Consider the following 11369-nt stretch of genomic DNA (forward strand, 5'->3'; position numbering starts at 1 on the left):
AAAGGCTTTGTTTAGATTGAGACTAGCGCAGATCAGATGGGTGTGATGCTATTACTATGGAGAATTTTCTTGATTATTAATAAGTGGAGAAGAGCTCAGCCTCATTGTGGGCAGCGCTGTCCCTAAGCAGGAGGTCCTGGGCTGTAAAGGAAAACCAGTTATACGTGAGCCGGAAAGTAAACCAACTTGCAGCATTCCCCCGGATTTCTGCTTCAAGCTCTTGCTTGAGTTCCTGCCCTGACTTCCTTCAGTGATAGAGTGTGACCTGGAAGTAGAAACCAAATGGATCGCTTCCTCTCTAAATTGCTCTCTGTGGTGGTGTTTATCATAACCTCAAAAATAAACTAGCTTAGTGTGTTTGTGTGGACGAGACTACATCAGAAAGAGGCGCTGCAACCTGCCTGCCTGGGTGAGTGAGTTCATGGCTGGTAAGGGAGCATGGTCTAGAAAGAAAAACTGAGTTGAATTGTCTTCTCATTCACAATAGATGCTGACCTTGGCGATATTACTTAGCCTCTGAGATCATCAGTTTCCATCTACAAAATGAGGATAATTGACGCCTTGTAAGATAGATGTGGTGGCTATAAATGGCGTGTGTGTTATGTTGGTTTTGTGGTCCCTGATCAATTATAAGTGCTCAGACGCGTTCATTACTAGTGACATGAGCATGTAAAACAGAGACAGGCAAGCTGACGGAGCTGTGTAAACTGTGGCCGTGTTGTTAAGAATGACAACTGGGCTTGTTGCTGCTGTGTGACCTCCTTTAATTTCACAATAACGTTGGTCTTGTCATCCTTCCTTCTGGAGTAAAGAAGGGACAAGTTCGTTAGCCAGAGTTCCGTGTTTCCTGTTCGTATTCCCAGCTGGGGAGATGGCTCAGTGACACCCCAGCGTAAGCATCCAAGTGTGAATTCTCAGAATCCGTGTAAACATGCAAACGGTACCACAAACTGCAGGTCCAGCATTCTTGAGAGGAGATGGGAGCTGGGGATAGGAAAATCCCCCAGGGGAGCAATAATAGAGGAATTCTGTCTCTAGGGGGACCACACCTGAGGTTGTCCTTTGACCTCCATACACCTGCCCTCCAGGCCACCACCACCCCATTTCACACACAGAGACAGATAAAAATTAAACTTGAATTCCTTTATAAAAAGCTCATAATACATGTACACTCAAACCTTGAGCTCTCTTTTTGCTGTGGGAGCTTTCCTTGGTCTTCCTGGGGAACTCTGTCTTCAGATCTTCGAGTCTTGGGTACTTCTCATTATTTATGACCCAGATGCCCTCTCCTTAAGGAGGTTTGGCTGGGACACTCTTTGACATGGGTTTCATTTGTAGTCAGACTCCATACCTCCAGCATTTTAGACCCATTGCTCACAAGTTAGACAAATCTCTCCATGACATGATGGTTAAGAATATGAAATCGGGGATTGTGTGGCGGTTGGGCATGAAGCTCAGTCAATAACAAACTCATCTGGCGTCCATGAGGCTCCGGGTTCAGCCATCAGCACTGTATAAAAGGGCATAGTGGTGCACGCTTGTTACCCAGCACTCCAGAGGTGAAGGCAGGGGAATCAGAAGTTCACAGTCGAGCTCAGGTTCACAGTCAGTGTGATACCAGCCTGAGCTATATAACACTTCGTCTCTGGAGCAGTGGGGAAATTACATGGTTTGCATTTAAATTTTGATTCTACCCTTGTTGGTGTGACTTCTCTTTTTTGTGTCTTTTTAGTGTCTATAAGGTGTGGGTATTTTGTAGGATATCATGTCTGGGGTGGTTAATGGCTATTACACACACAGCAGGAAAGGCAACACCTGATGCGGAATGAACACTCCATGCATGCTAATGAAGCCTTCAACGTGAATTACAAGGAATATTTCACTCTCCCACATCATCTCAGCTTCTCTGGTCTATAATATACAGATTTAAAAACCTACTAACACTTCACACGAGTGTGCCTGAGTGAATACAGAGGCACACTGGGGTATGGCTTACCATGCACGCCCTGCTTTTACACACTGTTTTATATAGTCACTGGTCTCTTTTGCATGTGTATGTGTGTGGTATGTTTCCATGTGCAGACGCATGTTTTCATGTATGTGGGCGAATGTGGTAGTCAAGTGTGCCCTGGAGACCCCTGTCTCTGCCTCCTGAGCATGGCGGTTGCATTTAATTCAGCATTTGCATGAGTGCCGGGCACCCACGAGTGTTCATGCTTCTGTGGTAAATCCTTTACCTGCTAAGCCATCTCTCTGGCCTCGACTCCCACTGTTCTTCTCATTAGACCCTGAAGATCAATTCAGTGACCTTCACGGGCCTCTCAAGGACCGTCTATTTGTGTTCTCATCTCCTGAGCCAGAGTCTAATTCTTGGATGCAGGAAACAAGCTTTGTCGTTTTCTTAATTCACATTCTACCCACTACTTAAATGATAGATGGATATTTCCTAACTGTGGATACTCGCATAGCTGGGTTGGAGGGGCGGGGCCCAGCAATGGCCCACTTGCCCAGCGTTCAGTCCTCAGAATGAAGCAAAGGCATTTAAAGACTCGAGGGATTACTTGTTCCTTATTCATACACAGAAAAACGTCTTGCACGTATGGGGGGGGGCATAAAGCAAGTGTACATGGAACACACGCTCAGTAGATTTTAGTCAAGGGTTTGGTACATTTGAAAGTGGGGGAGGAGCAATAAAGAGAGGATAACAGGGTACAAGTAACATGAAGGGAGGAATGGGGAAACGGGGGAGTCTTAATTAGGAACTGGGGAGGGAGATAGAGAAGGAGAGAGGAGGGTAAAATCACAGTAAATATGTCTGAAAAAGTCAGGAATTGTATTATTAACTGTCTCCCTAAAAATACCTATAATATATATATATAAATTTTTGTATACATACACATGCATAGTTTAAATGAAATTTTCCCATCTGAACTGATAATGCTCCCTGCCAAAGCCATAGGCTGTCTAACAAAAGCCTCACCAGGCATGAGAAACCTGTTATTAAGCCACTGGTCAAGGTTGTCCAACAGACTCCCAAAATATTATAGGCTATTGCTGTTGGTTGTCCCCCAGAGGTGGAAGGTAAATCCCTGTTGCTGAAGACTCCATGTGCTGTGATCACAGAACCCAGAGGAGCCGAGCTGCATCTGACCCAAAAGCCCCCTTCAAGGACTCGCTTCAAAAGGTGCCACATAAGCTTCAAATGAGGGAATCAAGACAGCCCTTCCTGGCTATGAGACATGTGAACCACTATGATGACCAGCATGACACACTAACCTTAAGGGAACAGAAATGGCCACATGCCAACAATTCTCTGTTTGGATGTCAGTCCCTCTTAATAGGAGATAAACCAAGCCTAGTGCTAGAACCACACTTAGTGATTCCACTCATTCATGGGTCTTTGAGGAGAATCTACAACCACCACTTAACTAAGCCAGCGTAATTCCTAATTCTAAATTGTGTCCACAGATGAGTGTAGTCTTTACCCCTCATCAAAGAAATGTCTCTTTGCAATCGAGGGGAATCATGGAAAACCAGCAGCAATCAACGGGCAGAGTTGTAAAGCTCCATCCCCGTGGATGCATCTACAGCACAGCTCCTGTGCCTAAGGCTCGGGAGTCATTGCAGAAGGGAGGGCGGAAAGCCTGGAAAAGGCAAAGAAAGAGGAAATTGGCAGTGAGATGGTGTCTCCTAGAAATGTCACAGAAGCTACACTCATGAAGTCCCGCTGACACAGTTGCCTAGGTATGCTCTGAACAAGGACAACACCAAAATCCCCCGAGGCTTCAGCCCTAGACAAAGAACTACACGCAACTAGAAGTGCTGATAATGGGAAAAATAGTCTTCCCAGAGAAGGGCACATCAAGTTGGTTATCCAATACCAAACTGTCAGCCCTGAAAACAGACATACAAGTAACAGTTTGACTGAGCAGGTTATATTCAGACTCAGAGGTTATATTTACGTATTTAAGAATTGTGTGTGTGTGTGTGTGTGTGTGAGAGAGAGAGAGAGAGAGAGACAGAGAGACAGAGAGACAGAGAGACAGAGAGAGACAGAGAGAGAAGTAGAATTTGAATGGGAGCAACTGAGAGAGTGTAAGTGAAGGATTGGATCAATAAATAGAAGGCAGAAAGTGATGTGATTGTAGTATAACCTCAAGCAATAATTGTTTTTTAAAAAGAAAAGAAATGCTGCCAGTTCTGGTCCAGTAAGAGGACTGGGTTTCACTGTGATCTTGATCGCACATATGAAGGCGTGTAGAAAATGTGCATAGAGTCGGAGGAATGCTTGAATGTCTGTCACAGCTTCAGGGACAAAACAGCACGGTGCATTAGAACCTCAAACACCATCTTCATTCTCCAGAAAAACAGCAATTATTCTAAAATTCATTCTAGCCAGCCTGGAGTTTTCTTATGTTGGGAGGAAGCACACATTGTTTTTCAGAGAGCTGAGGCCATTTCCCAGGCTCACAGAAGTAAACGAGCACTCCTGGAGGTCTCTATGCCCAACATCAATAATACCAATAACACTCAGCATCAATGCTGCTCTCACATAGGGTTTCGACTGTTTCTTTGATGGCCGCTGCCATGTCGTCTGCCATCTACTCCAAACATTCGGGAGGCTAGTCCTTCGCCAGTCTTAGCTACACAGACACCTTCTCCTTGTTGGGGGAGTATTCTCTGACTTGTTTTATGATCTGCTTTGGCAAATAGATCTCTTTCATGCCAACATCCTCCTTTAGATTTTGTGTTGTTCCAGGCTAAAGAGATGAGTGGCATCCTGCCTAGAAGTCACAATGCCATTCCCTTATCCAATATAATATTATATATATATATATATATTACATGTAATTTTTGCATTACACATTTAATTTTTAATTTGAAATAAGACATTGATTTAACCTGTAAATTTTGAATAATCCCTTTTTGTAGTGTAACAAATCAAATAACCCATTTTCCTAAGCGTCTACATTGCAGTGACCAAGTTACTCAGATGTGATTCTGCACTCTATTCCGTCACTGTTCAACACATCCTTCCTAAATTCACGCTACACTGCATAGCTGTCTTAAGAATGAGCATGTTGATATCTGAGGAAGCAATTCTCCTACTGTATTGCCACTATTAGCACTTTCCTTTTTTAACTAACAAATTCTACATAAAGCCATAAAAATTCGATCTATTTTTGCTTTTATTTCTGTGTATGACTGTGTGTGTGGGGGGGGGAGGGGTCCTGTCTTTGTTCAGACGGTGTCACTAAAGGACAGGGAATGTGAGAAACGCCACCACCCCCTGCGGCTGTTTGAGCAGACCTGAGTCTCTGGAACACGAGATGACTGACCCAGCAAACTGGAGCCCCTCTAATGTGGCACCAAAGTCCAGGGCATTACCTGTTTCCTGCCCTTTGCCTGCAGACACACTGCCTGGACATACTGCCCCCTATACATCCTCACATGACACAGGCTGTGTGCCATTCGGAGTCACTGGAGATAACACGGTATGTCCTTAGCTGATTGGGTGATGTATGCATATGTACCAATGAACATTAAACCAGATCTGAATCTTGTTGCTCGTCTCCAGAGTCTGCCTCCTGGGAAACTCATCGTGACTCAGTCTCCCTCATCCCTTCCCTACCGAGCCACCAATGAGAGGGAGAACTACCCCACAGGTGTGAGCATGTGAATGCAGGTGCCTGTGAAGGCTGAGAGAGAGGGTCAGCTCCCCTAGAGCTGGAATTACAGGTGACTGTCAGCCATCTGAAGCAGGTCCTGGGAACCGAACTTGGGTCGCATGCAAAGTAGTATGAGCTCTGAACCATCGAGTCCATTTTCCAGCACTCAGATTGGAATTGTTGATAAAACCTTATTGACTCACTATCTACATCACTTAGACATAGAAACCAAGTAAGCGCATGACCTCATAAATAATTGTCTAGCCAGTGTTCTGGTTTTGTTTCTATTGCTGTGATAAACACCATAACCAGACACAATTTGAAGAGCAAAGAATGTATTGGGCTTATACTTCTCATCACAGTCCATCATTGAGGAAAATCTGAGCAGAAGCCAAAGTGGGAACCTGGAAGCAGGAGCAAAAGCAAAGACAAGGAAAGAAGGCTGTTAGTACCTCACTTTCAATGGCTACTTTTCTATAGCCCAGGACCACCTGCCCCCCAATGGCAACACCTTCAATTGTCTTGTCCCTCCCACATCGAATACTAATCAAGACAATGCCCCCACAAACTTGCCAATAGGCCAATCAGATGGGGACCAGGCCTCACTTGAGGTTCTCTAGAAATAACTCTAGCTTGTGTCAAGCTGACAAAAAATAAAATAAAAATAAAAAATAAAAAGAGCTCACCAGCACACTAAGGAAGAACTCTTTCTCTCTCCACCCCTACCCCTGTCTCTCTCTTCTCCCCACCCCATCTCTCTACTGCAGATGTTCATACATTGGCCACTTTTCTCAACCACAGGCTCCCTGCCCTGTTCACTACAGCCCAGGAACAATGGAGGGAGGTGACTAGGGACTGAGATCTCTAGAGACATGACTCAAAAGCAATCTTCCTTTCTTTCTAGTTGTTTTTCTCAGGTAGCTTGTCACAGCAGTGGAAAGCTGTCTGTACACAAGGTGCCTTCCTTTTTATGTTGTCTGTGTCAGGCAAGGTCTGTGCATGCTCAGCTGGGGGGGGGTTGTCTTGGGGGTGCCGGCTTGGGACATCTTGTGAAAGTTTACGGCATTCTCTTCTCACATCCCCTGCTCTTCTTGAGTTCTCCATGTTGTCTATCTCCAAGAGCCCTCTCTCCTTGCCCCATTGCCAGGAATTTTAGATTGTATCCTTATTGTTCCACCTGCTCACATGGCTAGGCTCTCTCTCTTCTGGGACAAAGTGGCAAGAGAAAAGAAACCGATACCAAGTTACTCCCCACACTTCAGGATGATGGGTTCTCTTTTCCCATTCTCCTGCTGCAGAGGGAGCCTTTCCTTTCACGGTCTAGTAACCTGATTCAGCTGAACACGAACACGGCCATCTCGAATCATAACCACCATGCCTGTCCCAGGATGACCCTTATCATGGGCCCTGAATGCTTTCCCAGCTCACTATAAATAGACGAAGGCATTAGAGTGGCATGTGGAGCTTTAGAACTGGACCCCGGTGCCAGGAATGTGCCCGACTCTTTGGTATTAGCTCACAATGAACCAGGCACAATATGGTTTGAAGTCACTTTTGTTCTAACTGGTGTATGTGCCCTCCTTTGTGACCCAGGATCAGGGATCTACTTAGTCTGCTCCCTGGACCATGCTTCCATCGGAGGGTGTCCCAGTATACTGCCATCTGTGCAGTCCCGGGGCATCGTCTCTTTTCTTTAGTCTTGTGGCACTTTGAGGCTGGCTGGTTCTTTCACAGTGGGACCTGGACCTACCTGGTTATTTCAGAACACCTAGAGTTTCAGTGGGTCGTGTGTGTGTGTGTGTGTATGTGTGTGTGTGTGTGTAGAGAGAGAGGAGGGGAGAGCGAGAGAGAGAGAGGGAGACTCTACCCCTGCGTCGTTAGTACCCAACCCACCATGAACCACTAGAATAATGGGATTTCTCCCAGAATTCCCTCTGCCTGTGTCTGCTGCCTGACATTTACTTCCTGAGATTAACCAGGAAGCTACAGGTAGAAAACAATGGAAAAATTCCCACTGTGGTCATCATTTTTCTCATCCCCCTCCCCCACCATCCACATGCTTTCCACAGAGAAAAGAAAACATGTCAACTCCTGCTGAAACCAAAAACCTTTTTTTCTTTTCACTCAAAATTGAACATGCTTTAGATGTCCCTTTTCTTTTCCTTTCCTTTCCTTTCCTTTCCTTGTATTTATTAAAGTGTTTTGACCTTTGGCCTGTAATGTAATCCCCACAGTCTAGACTTTGGGCATAAAGTCTCATATTGGATTTCTTTTGAAAGACTGTCAGCTATGGTGTGTTCTTCCCATGGATGACACTGTGTCCTTCCGATGATTGGCAAATAGTGCACATTTTTCTGTAATCTTCACAGACAATGATTTAGTTGGGGTGTTTTATTGCTGTGACAAAACACCAGGACCAAAAGCAAGTTGCAGCGAAAAGGGTTTATTTGGCCCACACTTCTGTCTCTAAGGGAAGTCAGGACAACACCTCAAGCAGGGCAGGAACCTGGGACAGGAACTGATTCAGAGGCCATGGAGGGTGATGCTTACTGTCTTGCTCTTAGAACACCCAGCATCACTACAATATACGGGGCCCTCCCACATCGATTGCTAATTAAGAAAGTGGCCTATAGGCTCGCCTACAGTTGATCTTTTGGAGACAATTTGTCATTTCGTTCTCTCCTCTCAGATGACTCTAGCTCTGTCATAAAGCTAGCTGTCATATAGTAACCCTAGCTTAATTAATTTATTAGTGGATCCAAAATGCCAGTGTTGAAATATGACTTCTTATTATAAGTGTGTGTGTGTGTGTGTGTGTGAGAGAGAGAGAGTGTGTGTGTGTATAAGTATGTGTGTGTGTGAGAGAGAGTGTGTGTGAGTGTGTGTGTGTGTGTGTGTGTGTGTGTGTGTGTGTGTGTGTAAGTGTGTGTGTAGAACGCATTGCATCCCCTGGAGCTGAAGTTACAGGTTGGGAGCTGTCTGAAGTGAATGAGGGAAAACTGCGGTTCTCCAGAAGAGCACTGAGTGCCCTTAACGGCTGAGCCATCTCTCCAGTCCCTCGATAACTTCTTTAGTTATTCATTTTGGGTCGATTTTAGAAGAGGCATAACCTGTATGATAGTTACTTGTCCCATTTCTGTGATAAAAGCCACTTAAGAAAGTAGGGGTTTATGTTGGTTTGCAGGCCACGCTGGCAGAGATGGTATGGTGGGAAATGCAGGAGACAGCTGGTGACGATGGCCCAGGACCAGGAACAGAGACCATCAATGCTCTTCTCATCCCGTTTCCTCTTTATTAAGCTTTTGACCCCAGCTCATTTAGGACGAATCCTCCAACCTCCACTAACCTAGGTTAGAGACTCCCTCACAGACGCACCCAGAAATTTGTTTCTGTGGTGACTCCAAATCCCATCAAGTCAACAATATGCTTGGTAATCCCCTCCTCCACCTACTATTTGGTTAGTTCAGGCTATAGTTTTTTCTACAGATGTGTCCATTTAAGTTCTCAGTACTTTGTCCCTTGCAATTATTTTCACTGAGGCTCAAATAGTTCCATGTTTTCTCAAAAGGAATCACTGTAAGTTGGTTCCTAAATCCTTTCAACGTGAGTACTGTAGTCTTTGAGAATGTCCTTACTGTCTGATAGCTGGTTGGACAGAATGTTCTGGACACTTGGGGCACCGTCTATTCTAGACTCAAAATCAGCCATTTTCCCAAGAAATCTTAGTGTCCTTCAGTGGGAATCCAGTGTGGTTTAAATACCATGGGCTAGCTGCTAGGATGTAGGTCGTTGTTTTCAGGGCATTTCAGTGGGTAAAGCTATGATGTGCATTATACAGAATTGCACATATATTAAAATGCCTAATATATTTGATCAGACTTCAAACTTGAGGTTACTAAGTCTCACACAAACTGTTCTACATTGCATCACTATCTCCATTCTTCCACACCAAGAATCCTGCTTTTTAAATACAGTGGAGTTGACAGAATAAACCAGTAAACCATAATTATTTGTTCTAACCACACGGTATGCATAACAGTCTCAGAAAAGGAGGCTAAATAAAGCTATCACCACCTTGCTGAAAACATTACTTAAAACTTTTCTAAAATTACTGAAAACATTTTTCACTTGCTGAAAATATTTTTGAAATATTCCCATGCTCACCCTTGCTTTAATGGTTGCCTGGCGCTTGCCTCATCAGAGCCCATGTTCCTTAGGCGCCATCCTCTCTTCCTCGTGACTCTCATTTGCTCTTGGTTGTGGTTATGGCTGTCTTTTCCCTTTAAATTAGGTTTGTAAAGGTCTATTTTATTTTTGCCTTTGTGTATATGTGAGTCTGTAGGGAGGGGGAGGGGACAAGGAAGGGTACACATGAGCCTGTAGTACACATGAGCGCAGGTGCTGAGAGAGCCAGAAGAAGGCCTTGGAGTCCCTGGAGCTGAAAGAACAGGAGGCTGTGAGCTGTCCAGTGCAGATGCTGGGCACTAAACTCTGGTCCTCTGCAAGAGCAGTCTGCACTCTTAATCAGCTGTCTCTTAGCTCCTTAATCCCATTTTTTTCTTAATTAGTCCATACACGTAATGATTTTCCTTATGGTATTTTCAGACACACATCTTGTTTGCCCCTCCTCTGCTCACCCTTCCCCCACCCACCTGTCCTTTTCTTACCTCCCACGAGCCCCCTATGCTTTCCTGCCATGAGTTCCATTATCCTCTCGTGATCTTCTTTCTTTAGACCATAATTACTTTTAATTTTAAAACAATAAAGAGTTTTAGCACCTCTTTCCATGTCAATTTGTGGGTAAATGGTCTGGTTATTTGACCATAATTCTGCAGCTGACTCCTGGGGAAGAATGTGTGAACAGAATTTCCCTACCTCCTGCATGGCTACTAGTTGGTTCTGGGCTTGCTTGGAAGTTAGTTTAGCTGGGTATCAAATCAATATCTCACATTTTCCTCTGTTTGAAATCATTCATTGTTAAAGTCTTAATATTGTATAATAGCCAAATTTTCCCTTTGTAAATTGAATATTTTCTAACTATGTGTACAAAAGATTTTTCCTTTCTTTTTTTTTAATCTAGCAGTTTTGATAGAATGTCTCGATATGGATCAGTCTAGGTTGATATTCTAAGGTATGCAGTGTACTTTTTCAATATATATTTTTCAAAATAGTCTTTTATTATACTTCATAGGTGTTATTTTGAATGACAGGGCTTAAGGGGATTAATCAAATAGCACACGTACAGTAGTTAGCACATTGACTTATAATTAGCACCTATTATTGTTAGGCATAAGCTAAATATCAAAATTCTCCTCCGCCTGAGGAAACGATGAACCATTTCAGTCTCAGGTTTCTAATTCTTCCATTGTTCAATAGGCAGAAGAATTTAGGCCCAGCAGGCTTGTGTTTACCGCTGTGTCCGGAACTGAAGTCTCCCTGTTACGCACCAAGAAGAAGAAGTGCAAAGGTGTGCTGCCTTTGGTTCTTCAACACTGAAGCCAGAATTTATCTGTAAATCCATTCCAGCCCTAGTGTACACCTAGAACCCAAAACAAAGCACATTTCCTCCTTACTTTATGCAGGGCCGGTGCTCTAGAGACACGCTGGGAACTGGAGTAGATTGTATGTCTAGGAAGCACTGTGCAGCTTTTCTTCCTCTTTGTATCTCTCTTACAACACTGACCAAAAACCTCAGCTCTT

This window comes from Chionomys nivalis, chromosome 13 (genome assembly GCF_950005125.1).
Source record: "Chionomys nivalis chromosome 13, mChiNiv1.1, whole genome shotgun sequence".
Taxonomy (NCBI): Eukaryota; Metazoa; Chordata; class Mammalia; order Rodentia; family Cricetidae; genus Chionomys; species Chionomys nivalis.